Here is a 12,919-nt window from a genome sequence, read left to right as displayed (position 1 = left end):
GGTGCCATTGATGGGACACATGTGGCCTTGGTACCCCCCGCAGGAGTGAACAGGTGTACAGAAACCGGAAGAGTTACCATTCAATGAATGTGCAGATGGTGTGTTTGGCAGACCAGTACATCTCCCATGTGAACGCCAGGTTTCCTGGCTCGGTGCATGACGCTTACATTTTGAGAAATAGAAGCATCCCTTATGTGATGGGGCAACTCCAGAGGCACGGTGTGTGGCTAATAGGTGAGGACAAGGACCCTATACAGTGTGAATAGTTGTCTGGGTCTGGGGTAGTCCCTACTGGTTAGTGTATGTCTAACAGTTGTCACTTGACATTTGCAGGTGACTCTGGCTACCCCAACCTGTCAGGGCTACTGACCCCAGTGAGAAATCCCAGGACAAGGGCAGAGGAACGCTACAATGAGGCACATGGGTGAACTAGGAGAGTGATAGAAAGGACCTTCGGCCTCCTGAAGGCCAGGTTCCGGTGCCTCCATATGACAGGTGGTTCTCTCTACTACTCACCAAAGAAGGTGTGCCAGATCATCGTGGCCTGCTGTATGCTGCAAAACCTGGCTTTGCGACAACAGGTGCCTTTTCTGCAGGATGATGGGCCAGAAGGAGGTCTTGTGGCAGCTGTGGAACCTGTGGACAGTGAAGACGAGGAGGCAGAAGAAGAGGATATCAACAACAGAAACAACATGATCCAGCAATACTTCCAGTAAGACACAGGTAAGAAGACGTCACAGCCTCCTACATCTCATACAATTGTTAGAACTATCATATGTCTGTCACTTTCACCCAGTGTATGGACCCTGACCTGTCACTTTGCCTTTCCATTTCACAGATGTGGGTCCCACTGAGTGACCTCTGCTATGTTACCTCATGGACTAGAGCTGTGTTACATAGTTATGTTGACAATACAGTGGACATTGCTATTTTCATCAGTTATTCCAAATACACATTAGTGAAAGCACAGACTGACTCCAGATCATTTTGTGATTCAAGGGTGTTTATTTAAGTGCAAAATAGTGGAGGGGGTTGTAAAATGGTCAGGGGTGATGATGGAGGAATGTACATGGCGGAGTCCAGCCTATTTGTTTCACAGGTGCATTTTCCAAAGGGGCATAGGAAGTGGAGCTAGGACAGTTTAAGGATGGACAGGGTGACGAAGTGGGACAGAAGGATGACATTCAGGGTGGTCTCATTTCTTGGCGTGGATCTTGGCATTGTTCTCTGTCTTTGTTCTGGATCTCAGGGACCGTTTTCAGGGTGGTTCTCCATCTGCAGGGGGTGGGGTGCTGGTGTCGTGGTCCTGTAGCGGTGCCTCCTGTCCACTAGCGCCGGCGGAGGTGGTGGGCAGTTCATCATCGAGGCTAGTGTCAGGGGCCCCTTGTTGTGCCACAGTGTGCCTCCTGGTGTTCACAAGGTCCTTCAGCACCCCTACAATGGTTACCAGGGTGGTGTTGATGGACTTGAGCTCCTCCCTGATCCCCAAATACTGTTCGTCCTGCAGCCGCTGGGTCTCCTGAAACTTGGCCAGTACCGTTGTCATCATCTCCTGGGAATTATGGTACGCTCCCATGATGTTGGAGAGTGCCTCGTGGAGAGTGGGTTCCCTGGGCCTGTCCTCCCCCTGTCGCACAGCAGTCCTCCCAGTTCCCCTGTTTTTCTGTTCCTCTGTCCCCTGAACCATGTGCGCACTGCCCCCAGGTCCCTAATGTTCTTGGGTTTGTGGGTTTGCCTGGGTTCCCTGTAGTGGTGGACACACTGCTGCTTGACGTGTCCTGGGGACAGAGGGATGGGCCCACTGGGTGGGTGCTGTGCTGGTGTTTCCTTAGGGGGGAAGCTCTGTGGTGGCATGTGCCAGTGTGTGGGGAACCGACTGTCCCGATGTCCCAGATGGGCCGGGCTGGTCATCTAGATCCAGTTGGACAGAGCTGCTGTCATCACTGTGGGCCTCTTCTGTGGGGGGGGTGGACATGTCTGGAACCTCCTGTCCGTGACATTGTCTAGGGGTCCTGCAGGGGTGTAAAGGCATGATTATTGCATCTGTGTGTGCCATGGTGTGCAATGGGTGGGTGACCTTGTACCCCAGTGCTTACATTCTTGTGTAGGACCTTGTGTGATATTTGGTTTGGGGATCTGTGTGGGTATCTGTAGTGAACATGCTTTGGTGATGGGTGTCCATGCTTTGGTGTTGCATGCAGGGCTTGGTGTTGGGATGTGTGGTTTGTGATAGTGGGACATATGTGAGGTGTTGGAGTGATGGGGGTGAGGGTGAGGGTGGGGTATGTGATAGCATGCAGGTAGGGTGGGGGATGTAATAGTTAAGATTAGACTTACCAGTGTCCATTCCTCCTGCTACTCCTGCGAGGCCTTCAGGATGCAGTATAGCCAAGACCTGCTCCTCCCATGTTGTTAGTTGTGGGGGAGGAGGTGGGGGTTCGCCGCCAGTCCTCTGAACTGCAATCTGGTGACTTGAGACCACAGAATGCACCTCCCCCCGTAGGTTGTTCCACCTCTTCCTGATGTCATCCTGTGTTCTTGGATGCTGTCCCACTGCGTTGACCCTGTCTACGATTCTGCGCCATAGCTCCATCTTCCTAACAATGGAGGTGTGCTGCACCTGTGAACCGAATAGCTGTGGCTCTACCCAGACGATTTCCTCCACCATGACCCTGAGCTCCTCCTCAGAGAACCTGGGGTGTCTTTGCGGTGCCATGGTGTGGTGTGGGTGATGTGTGAGGTGGTGTGTGTTGTGATGTGTGAGGGGATGTGTTTGTGTGTGTTGTGTGAGGTGCGTGGATGTTGTGTGAGTGATGGTGTTGTGTGTCTGTGGATGCTAGTTTGTTGATGGTGGTGTCTCTCTCTGTTCTTTGTTCTCAGATTTTCTCGTAGGGGTTTGTGGGTGATGTCGATATGTGTTTTATAGTGGTGTGAGTGTGCAGGAGTTGTATGTGTGTATGTATGTATGTGTGTATGTATGTGTATGTGTATCAGGTGTGTGTATTTCGAATTGTCCAATGTGGTTGTGTTTTGTAAATGTGTGTGTATTTTGAGCACGGCGGTGTCCACCGCCAATGGTTTACCGCGGTTGAAAGACCGCCGTGTGGATTAGTGGGTCGTGATAGTGTGGGCATATTCCTGTTGGCGTGACGGTGGAGGTTTTGTTATTGCCAGTTTATCACTGACCTTTGGTGTGACGGACTTGTGTGGGTGTCTAGATTTTGGCGGATTCCGGCCTGTGGGTCGAAATTTTACATGCACAGCACCCTACCCACATGGCTAGCTAGGGCTACCTTAGAGGTGACTTATATGTAATAAAAGGGGAGTTCCAGGCCTGGCAAGTAAACATGAATGCCAAGTTCCTGTGGCAGAAAACTGTGTGCGCAGGCCTGAAAGAGGTTTGAAAAGTTACTTCTGTTGGTGTGGCAAGCTGCACTACAGGCCCACTAGTAGCATTTAATTTACAGGCCCTTAGTTTATGGGATACCACTATATAGGGACCTATAGGTAAATTAAATGTGCCAATCAGGTGTAAGCCAATTATGCCAAGTTTAGAATGGAAAGCACATGAACTTTAGCACTGGTCAGTAAGGGCCCAGAGTCCTAACGTCAACAAAAGGGGTTGGAAAAAATAGGAGGAGGAAGGCAAAAAGTAGATTAAAAAAACAAACACCCATAAAAAAGTCGATTTATGTTGGTGTTGATTGTAACCCTGAAGAAGCCCCTTTAAGTGAAACATATATAGCTGCTTGCACAACTGCAAGTATTTGATTTGCACAGTTCAATAGAGGTTCTTCAAATACAGATGAGCCACCATCATGACTAATCCAAGGAGGGCTTGTAATAAAAATTAAACTAGAGCTATTGTTATCAATAATAATTAATTATGAATCTTAATTAGGATAGAGCTGTAATTCAAAGTATTTTTCATTGACCATGTTTTACACAATGTTTATCGCTTAAAGAAACCTGATTTTTCCTGGTGCAAATGAGAGCTAAGATTATGCGAAGTAAGGTGCAGATTTAAGGAAAGTGGTGCTGCACCCACTGCAGCGACACTTTCCTTGCACCCCTTAGTGCCCTCCTACCATCATCATATGTGCGCTGTATCTAAGATACGGTGCACCTTGGCACAGGATAGGGGCCAAAAGCATCTAAAGTTTTGACACTATTGATGTTCTGTTCAGGGTTTGGGGCTAACACTGAACAGTACATAGGGGCCCATTGTAAACAACGGTGTGCCCCCTTTTAATGTCTGCTCTGAACAGGCGTTAAAAGTGCTGAAAAAAATGATGAAAAAGAGATTTCTTTGTGCCATTTTTTTGCCCCCTCCCCACTCTTAACGGGCAATAACCCCCTGTGCATAAATTATGCCTGGTGCAGTCATAATGTAGCGCAAAGGGTTACAAAGCGGCGCAATCCATGCATTGAGTCACTTTGTAAATCTGGCATGGGGAAAAGGCTACCTTAGCTTTAAAAAAATGATGCTAAGACCGCGCTAAAGTGGTGCTTGGCCCTCTTAAATCAGGGCCTAAGTTTTAAGCAGGCTTTATCCAGAAAGTAAACAATTAAGGCTATTTGAATACTCTTTAAAGCTGGAAGAAAACAATTAGTAAATTAGGGCCATTTTTAATTGCTTTTGTATTTATTCTGTAGTATCAGCACAAAATACCATAAATTACAGATGTATTACTGATTCACAAATTTGAATTTTCTAGCATAAATGGATCTACTGACAGGGAAACCTTTATCACTAATGTGGAATTTTCCATGTGAGAAAGTCTGTCGATAGGGTATGAGAATATGTGTAAGGACACCTACCAAAATATGGAGGTATGTTTCTAGATTTTGAATTGCACAAACCTATCAGGGGTGGACTACACCAGGACAAATAAAAAGCTATTGACAGCATTTCGATGGTGAAAGAGGGGCTAGGTATTGGGTCCTGTGAGGAAGGGATTTTTTCTATTTTGATGTAAAGATTCTCACAATGTTGTGGGTATTCACAAAATCTTGTCACAATCCTCCCAACCCTGAAAACAGTCACAGATATACTTCTATCAAGGGCAATAAAATGGCCCTGTTTACATGTAGGCATGGACTACTGTGCAGTCATTTAGATGCAGGAAAAAAATAGTTAATACAGTGTGCCTTTTTTCCCTAAGGAGAAATCAACACCATACTAAGAGGTGTGATTTTCAGAATTAACACTAACATGCACAATTGAAGTTACACAATTGGAGCTATGACATCCAACTTGTACACAGTTTCACTCTTTCTGGCAGATTTGTCTATGAAAAAATGCCACAAGGTGTTACATTGAGAAATGCACATGGTGATGAACAGCAAGTGCATGAAATTACCGCACAAATTTGATTACCAGAATTGGGAAAAAACAGTGTTTGAGACCAATGTTCTCTCTAATTATTTTCCTCTTTGCTGAAAAGCAAGGTCTTTGTGCACTGCAGCCCAGACTATGTGCGCCAAGAAACTGGCAATGCATGCAAGAATTACCTGAGGTTCCAGTTTTGGCCAAACAAGAATGTATTCATGTGCTTTATTCTTACTATTTGTTACAATAAACAGATTCATGAAAACACATTGGCCCTCATTCCGACATTGGCCGGCGGCGGTCGCCGCCGGCCTGTCGGGGGCCGCCAGAATACCGTTCCGCGGTCGAAAGACCGCGGCGGTGATTCTGAGTTTCCCGCTGGGCTGGCGGGCGGCCGCCTTCAGGCCGCCCGCCAGCCCAGCGGGAAAGAGGCTTCCACGATGAAGCCGGCTCGGAATCGAGCCGGCGGAGTGGAAGCTGTGCGACGGGTGCAGTTGCACCCGTCGCGTATTTCACTGTCTGCGAAGCAGACAGTGAAATACATTTAGGGGCCCTCTTACGGGGGCCCCTGCAGTGCCCATGCCAGCGGCATGGGCACTGCAGGGGCCCCCAGGGGCCCCGCGACCCCCCCTACCGCCATCCGGTTCCCGGCGGGAGAACCGCCGGGAACTGGATGGCGGTAGGGGGGGTCGGAATCCCCTCGGCGGCGCAGCTAGCTGCGCCGCCTTGGAGGATTCCTATGGGCGGCGGTACACTGGCGGGAGACCGCCAGTGTTGCCGGTCCGACCGCGGCTTTACCGCCGCGGTCGGAATGCCCATTGGAGCACCGCCGGCCTGTCGGCGGTGCTCCCGCGGTCCTCCACCCTGGCGGTTTGAAACCGCCAGGGTCGGAATGAGGGCCATTGTGTGTTGCTCCTTCTGTGATGCAGATTTTTCCTGGCATTCACGCTGCACCAGAGGCAGAGCTATGCAAGCTAGAAACTTTATAAGGAGGACTGAGCCAGATCCAATCTTTTAGAATATCCCACATGAAATGATAAAGCAAGTGGTATGTAAAAACTATAGCAAGGACTCTTTCAGAATAAAAATAGGTTGTTTTGTGAACAGTTAAATCTCTATTATATTTGTAGTACAATAGATGATACCACAGCAAAATGAGGATGACAGACTTTGACAACGTGGAGACTGGTCAGCAGACTGCTACAGTACTAAACACTGACACCAAATGTTTCATTACACTGAAGACACAGCATCAGAAAGTACCACTTAGAACCATTCTTCAAAATCACACCCAGTTCATGAAACCATCCTATAATAATAGAGTATGTGGTGTACCACAAATATAATTTCCGACCATCAGTGTCTAGAGGGTTTGTTTAAACTTGTCTAGCCGCTCTATGTGCATGTGTGCTGGAGTTGAGAAGCCATGCACACACTCTGATCATGGCACTTTGCGGAAGCTACAAACAGTATGATGGTAATATTTCCTGCAGTGCCAATTCAGAAGATGTACTTACAGTATTGCACATGTTATGCAATGCTTCAAATGGACTCAAATGGGCAAGTGCCTCTAAAAGAAGCATGGCCATAGAGTGTAACAATCTAAAAATGTTTCCAGTACAGGAATACAAACCCAGGGATGAAGATCTGCTGTATCTTACAGTGTACCATCCATGCATGTGTAGCCATTTACAAGGAGTCATCAATAGCAACCTTATGAATTTGTTTTTATTAGGCAGAAAGTTTTGCAACCTCTGCAAATGGATATTTTCTGATGCAACTTATTCCTTCACAGAGCACATCACAAATTTCATATCATTCTGTTAACCTGTTGTGCAATTTTAGCATCCTTGCTAAAGACCCTTAGTTCTCAGAGTTTAATGATTTAAAAGTGAAACTAGGGAAATTCAATGTAGATACCAAGAACAATGTTGACATTGTAGGGCCTGATAACTACAATAAAACTGTAAAGGTTTGATATGGGTTATCTTTCAAAATGTATCAGCATAAGGTTTTGAAAGTAACAGACTTTAGCAGTGGGTTCTTGCAACAGTTCTTGCAACAGTTCTATGTTCTATTGGCAACCAGAATTCCAAAGCACTGGAAGAAAATCAGAAAAAACTGTCCCAGTATATTTATATTCCTTTGGGGGAAAATTATAACATCCACTTGAAAAGCCAGCACAATCTTTGGAATTAACAGGTATAATGTATATATTGCTCTCATACACATCTCTTCTCAACCCCTCTGAATCATAATTTCCAGGTTTTCTGCTCCCTCACATACACTACCCCTCACCCTTATGTGTGTGCCACAATCTGTCAGAAGGATCAAGAGTGAGCCTCCTCTGTGTAGTTGAGTGAATCACACAGGAGGCCTCCTTGTACAGAATCACTATGAAGGTTCTCCCTGCTCAGCCCAGCCTGCATATCAGCAGCGCTACCATTGGAATAAAAGAATGTCTCGCTCAGTGCTAGCAGTGTCTCTACTGTGTGTTTATGGTTGCTGCCACTTCTGGTCTGCTATCATTCTGATGCTTCTTCAAACTTTCCCTGAGCTTGGATGTTCAGCCTGAAATAGAACTGTGGAAGGATCCAAATGGCCCAAATCTGAAGGAAGTTAATAGAGTGTTGAAACCTGAAGGAACATTTGGATGATCTGTATTGATAGGTGTGCCAAGTTAAAAGGAGAAGGGGGGTCAGCACAATTATAGCTGGAGTACCAACATTAAATAGAAGTAGCCAGCGGTGCAACAACTAACCCTGGAGGTTTGCCCGTTGCTACTCGTGGCACTGCTCTTTATACCCTGGACTTTGGAATATCAAGGCAGCAGCAGGAAAAAAAAACAGGGCCCTAAAAACTGTGATTGCTTTCTGTGTTTACCCTTTGTTTCTGAGACCCTCGACAGCAAAGTGGAGATAGTTGGGAGCTAAAAGATGGCATAAGGTTCAGGCGTGTGGCATTTTGCTGAATTGATGCCCATGGGCTAGTGCAGGTCAATGCATCTGCACAGAAGAACCCTATCACTTTGGCAACACTCAGTTTTCCCTAGAAACAACAAATATTGCCTCATTGGTAAATAAGAGAGGCAGAAAAATATAACTTGCCTAAACCAGATTAAGGTGGTCATTATGATCATGACGGTGTGGGCCGCCATGCCGGCAGTGGGAGGAAAACCCACCAGCCGGCATGGCGGCCCACACTGCCACATAATGAACCCTTTAAGGGCAGGCAGCCTGGCGGAGGTCGGCATCATCGTCCGACAGGGCAGCGGTGCTGCCCCTCGGATAATGATCCCGCAGTGCCCAGCCTTTCCCTGGCGGGGTTCCCTGCCAGGGAAAGGCTGGCAGAAGGGGTGCACAGGGGCTTGGCATGGGCAGTGCAGGGGCCCCTGTGCACTGCCCCATCACGCAGGTCACTGCCCGATTTACGGGCAGTGATCTGCGCAACGGGTGCAGCTGCACCCGCCGCACAGAGGCATTGGCGGAGGCTCCATGTGGATCTGCCGTCAATGTCCCGGTCAGGCATTCCTATGGGCCTGCGGGCGGAAACAATGTTTCTGCCCGCCGACCCACAGGAATGTTCTTTATACGGCCGGCAGGGTTCCGGAGGCGCTGGCGGTCAGTAGTAAGACCACCAGCATGAACACAGTGGTTTCGACCGCCATGTTCATAATGAGGCCCTAAATCTCAGCATCGGATGATACAATATGTCTTAGTGCTTTGTCCAGAGTTCAGTTAAAGGAATGTTTCCTCCGTTATTCATGGCAACATTGTTGCACATATAGGCCCTCATTCTGACCCTTGCGGTTTGAAACCGCCAGGGCAGAGGGCAGAGGAAGCACCGCCAACAGGCTGGCGGTGCTTCCGGGGCAATTCTGACCACGGCGGTAAAGCCGTGGTCAGAAAAGGGGAACCAGCGGTTTCCCGCCGGTTTTCCCCTGCCCCAGGGAATCCTCCATGGCGGCGCTGCATGCAGCACCGCCATGGGGATTCCGACCCCCTTCCCGCCAGCCTGTTCCTGGCGGTTTACACCGCCAGGAACAGGATGGCGGGAACGGGTGTCGTGGGGCCCCTGGGGGTCCCTGCACTGCCCATGCCACTGGCATGGGCAGTGCAGGGGCCCCCTAACAGGGCCCCATGATGATTTTCAGTGTCTGCTTTGCAGACACTGAAAATCACGACGGGTGCCACTGCACCCGTCGCACCTCAGCAACTCCGCCGGCTCCATTCGGAGCCGGCTTCATCGTTGCTGGGTCTTTCCTGCTGGGCCGGCGGGCGATCTTTTGAAGATCGCCCGCCGGCCCAGCGGGAAAGTCATAATGGTCCCCGCGGTCATTTGACCGCAGGGCGGTGTTTGGTCGGAATGACCCCAATAGTTCCTTTTTAGGGTTTATATTTGTATGCTTTCCTCTCATTTCAGCATTCTGGGATTCATTAACTCCTTTGCACATGTTGATGCAGAGAGTTATAAAGCTTGTTTTAAAATGTTTGCATTCGTTTATATGTGTTTAATACTAAAAAATTAAACAGACAGCAGCAAAGGGCAGTTAGAGAGGCTGGCAGTACAAACAGGCTGCACTGCAGAATGGATCAGGGACTGAAGGCATATCCCAGACAAATAGCACCAAACATCAATAGAAGATCATGCTGAGGGGTTTTTGTCTCACTTTCCCATCAGGCTGTGTCACTGTGTGAGACTGGCCGCTGACATAAGACTGACAGTAATACACAGCGTCGTCCTCAGCCTCGACTCCAGTGATGGCGCGTTGGGGGTGTTGTCGTAGGAGCCAGAGAAGCGAGAGGGGACCCCTGATGGTCTGCTGCCGAAGCTATACATGAGAAGTTTATGAACAGTGTCCGGCTTCTGCTGGTACCAGGATACGTAGGAGCTGCTAACTGCGCCACTGCTCCGGGTGCAGGAGAGCTTCACCGTCTGTCCGGGGGCCACAGTCACTGAGGGCTCCTGAGACAAAGAAAACTGAGCCACAGAACCTGGAACAGAAGAACCAAAACAGAGAACTTAATAAATGAGAAAAGTAATAAATGAGTAATGTGCATGTGTCTGACTAGCACGTGTTTCACTAGTGGGTGAACTAGGGATAATTACAAATAATCTACTGGATTTGAAGTATTGATGAGGAATGACAAGTAATAGACTCACCTGCACAAAGGGCGCTGAGCACGAGGAGGAGGGGAGTCCAGGACATGGTGCAGCGTCCAGCAGAGCTCAGGTCTCTGATGCAGGCAGATTTCTGGGTCGGACATTTCAGCTCTTCTTTGAACCCCACAGGACTGGGTCAGCCCCCTCTATTCAAATTTGTTGATGGATGATTGGTTGCCACAGACAGCTATTACGGTGTAATGCATTATGGACCTTCGGAAGGTCGGATCACAACAGTGGGGGGCGGTAGATACGCTTCTCAATGTTTTTTTTCCAATAGTAGCAACTTAGCTGGACAAATACCTACACTTCAAAAGTATAAAACTCCCATTTGAAAATGTGAATTTATACTTGTAAAGCGATATCACATGAGCAAATCTCTACCCAGGATAGGAATGAGCAGGGAACACCCTAAAAATGAGTAGGGTTGTAGGTGCAGAGAATTCTGCCTGGGAAAAATATTGCACCATAAAAAAACAATAACGATCATCAGCAAGTACAAATGCAAAAGGGCAGCACTCTTATGCATGCGCACAAGCACATTTTCTACACTCATAAAGGCAATGACTCCACATGTGAGTAATATGACATTCACATAGAATCCCAACATCAGTCTTTGGAATGTATGACTGTTGTAGCTTTTCAAGTTTACTTCTGGATTTCTAAGACCATTGCAAATAAGTCTGAAATTTACTTTGAACACCGATGTAAGTAAATTTCCAAACTTTTTAAACACTAGGGCTCTCATTGAGCTCAAGATAAATTCGATCACCCATTCTTATAGAGCACTGAGAGTGTTCCAAGCTATCTCAAGACTGTAATAAAATAACTGCATTTACTAAAGAGTTAAAAAACAAATACCATATGTCTGTGAGAAGCAGCAAGTCTCAGACTCACTTACATAACACAGGACTTGCTCCTCACACCATGACTTACTCTGTGAGACTCTGAGAGTATCCAGGTCAGACTTTTAAAAAATGAAAACAAATCACCGCCCTTTCCCCCACAGATGCCCCTTCACGTGTTTAGTTCAGCTGGACCTGGAATGTAGCCAACTCAGTGACACTCCATTGCTCTCAGCTCTGCTTGTGGTTATGCACAGCTGCCTACAATGTAGAGTTAGCCTTACATCTTCCTAAAAGCTTTGTCACTTCCCCTAGATGTTTTATCTTACCCGGCACTAGATGATATTTAATCCATGGCAGTGAGGAAAGTCTAGTGGCAGTGGAGGATATGGATATTTCTCAGCAACTAAGTAATATTGGTAATATTGTATCTTAATCATTCTCCCCAAATATGCGGCCTCTGTTGTCCTGTCTTCCAAACTGTCTGTTTCTTTCCATTTGATGCAGTTTTGATGCATCTTTTTAAATGTATTTCTGCCTCCCCCTCCCTACAGCATTAGCATTAATAGATCTACGGTGGAAAAGAGAAAGTGATTGTGAAAAGTGCAAACTTCTTAACAACCTCACTAAGCGAAAAAAGAAGACTATAATGTAAAAACCTGACATAGGCAAATGGCACTTCAACTGCACAATAAATGATCTTTAGTCAGGAGAGAGAAATCCTAGCAAAATATAGAGTTGAGAATGCACATGCATCCATGAGAGCAGGGAACTCACATAGAATGCACATGCTTCCATCAGAGCGGGGAACTCACATATCAATGGTTTGTAGGAGGTACTTGTTTCATTACGTGAACGGTCACTTTGTCACATGTGTGTAGCTATTAGGTTTTGGTGATGGACGATCACATTGTTCTTTTATTAGACTGCATGTGTGACATCTCATGTAACTTGTAATGAAGAGACATTATTTGTAATTCAATGTATTCTCTTTGTGACACAATAACATTTTAATGGCTGCTTTCTGACTTTTATCCATAGGAAGTGCATGTTGTTAATGGTTTAGCGTGTCAAAGAGGCACAGTGCTGTTCACTATTTGCCTTTGCTTGTTCAATTGTTTTACTTTGTTGTTATGGTAACATGTTCTTGGATGTATGTTTTTTTTTTTTTTTTTCATAAAGTAAAGTTGTGCTTACGCATATACTTTATATAAGATGCAACTTAAACTCTGGCCTTTTGTCTATGTTCCACTGCTACTGACAGCTGACATTATTTTGTTATGTGCACTCCATGAGGAATTGCTTAGGGTTTTTTAAATATGTCTTAGCCTGCCATTATTATCTGAAAGCATCACCTTTGTTGTCTCCTCTGCCAGTTCCTATAATCAACATGGGGTAAAAGTGGCTTAAATATGGCTCCATGGAGAGTGCTGAGAGACACAAGGTCTGCATCAGATCTACTTCTATTGTTCTTGCTTCAACTAACATTTCATTTTCTTTCTAACTTTTTGTCACTTATTTCCTGCAAGCAGCACAGACATTTACTCTTCATGCCTCAAGCACTGTCGTGCAAACCAAC

General features: G+C 46.7%; 1 pseudogene; it reads right to left on the bottom strand.

Annotated features, from left to right (window-relative positions):
• Positions 1-9,965: 9,965 nt before the first annotated feature.
• LOC138265171 (immunoglobulin lambda variable 6-57-like) lies at positions 9,966-10,566 on the bottom strand (annotated as a pseudogene).
• Between the last annotated feature and the right edge of the window lie 2,353 nt (positions 10,567-12,919).

This window comes from Pleurodeles waltl, chromosome 11, assembly GCF_031143425.1.
Source record: "Pleurodeles waltl isolate 20211129_DDA chromosome 11, aPleWal1.hap1.20221129, whole genome shotgun sequence".
NCBI lineage: Eukaryota > Metazoa > Chordata > Amphibia > Caudata > Salamandridae > Pleurodeles > Pleurodeles waltl.
The sequence above is the reverse complement of the archived record's forward strand: the minus strand, read 5'-3'. Positions and strand labels throughout refer to the sequence as shown.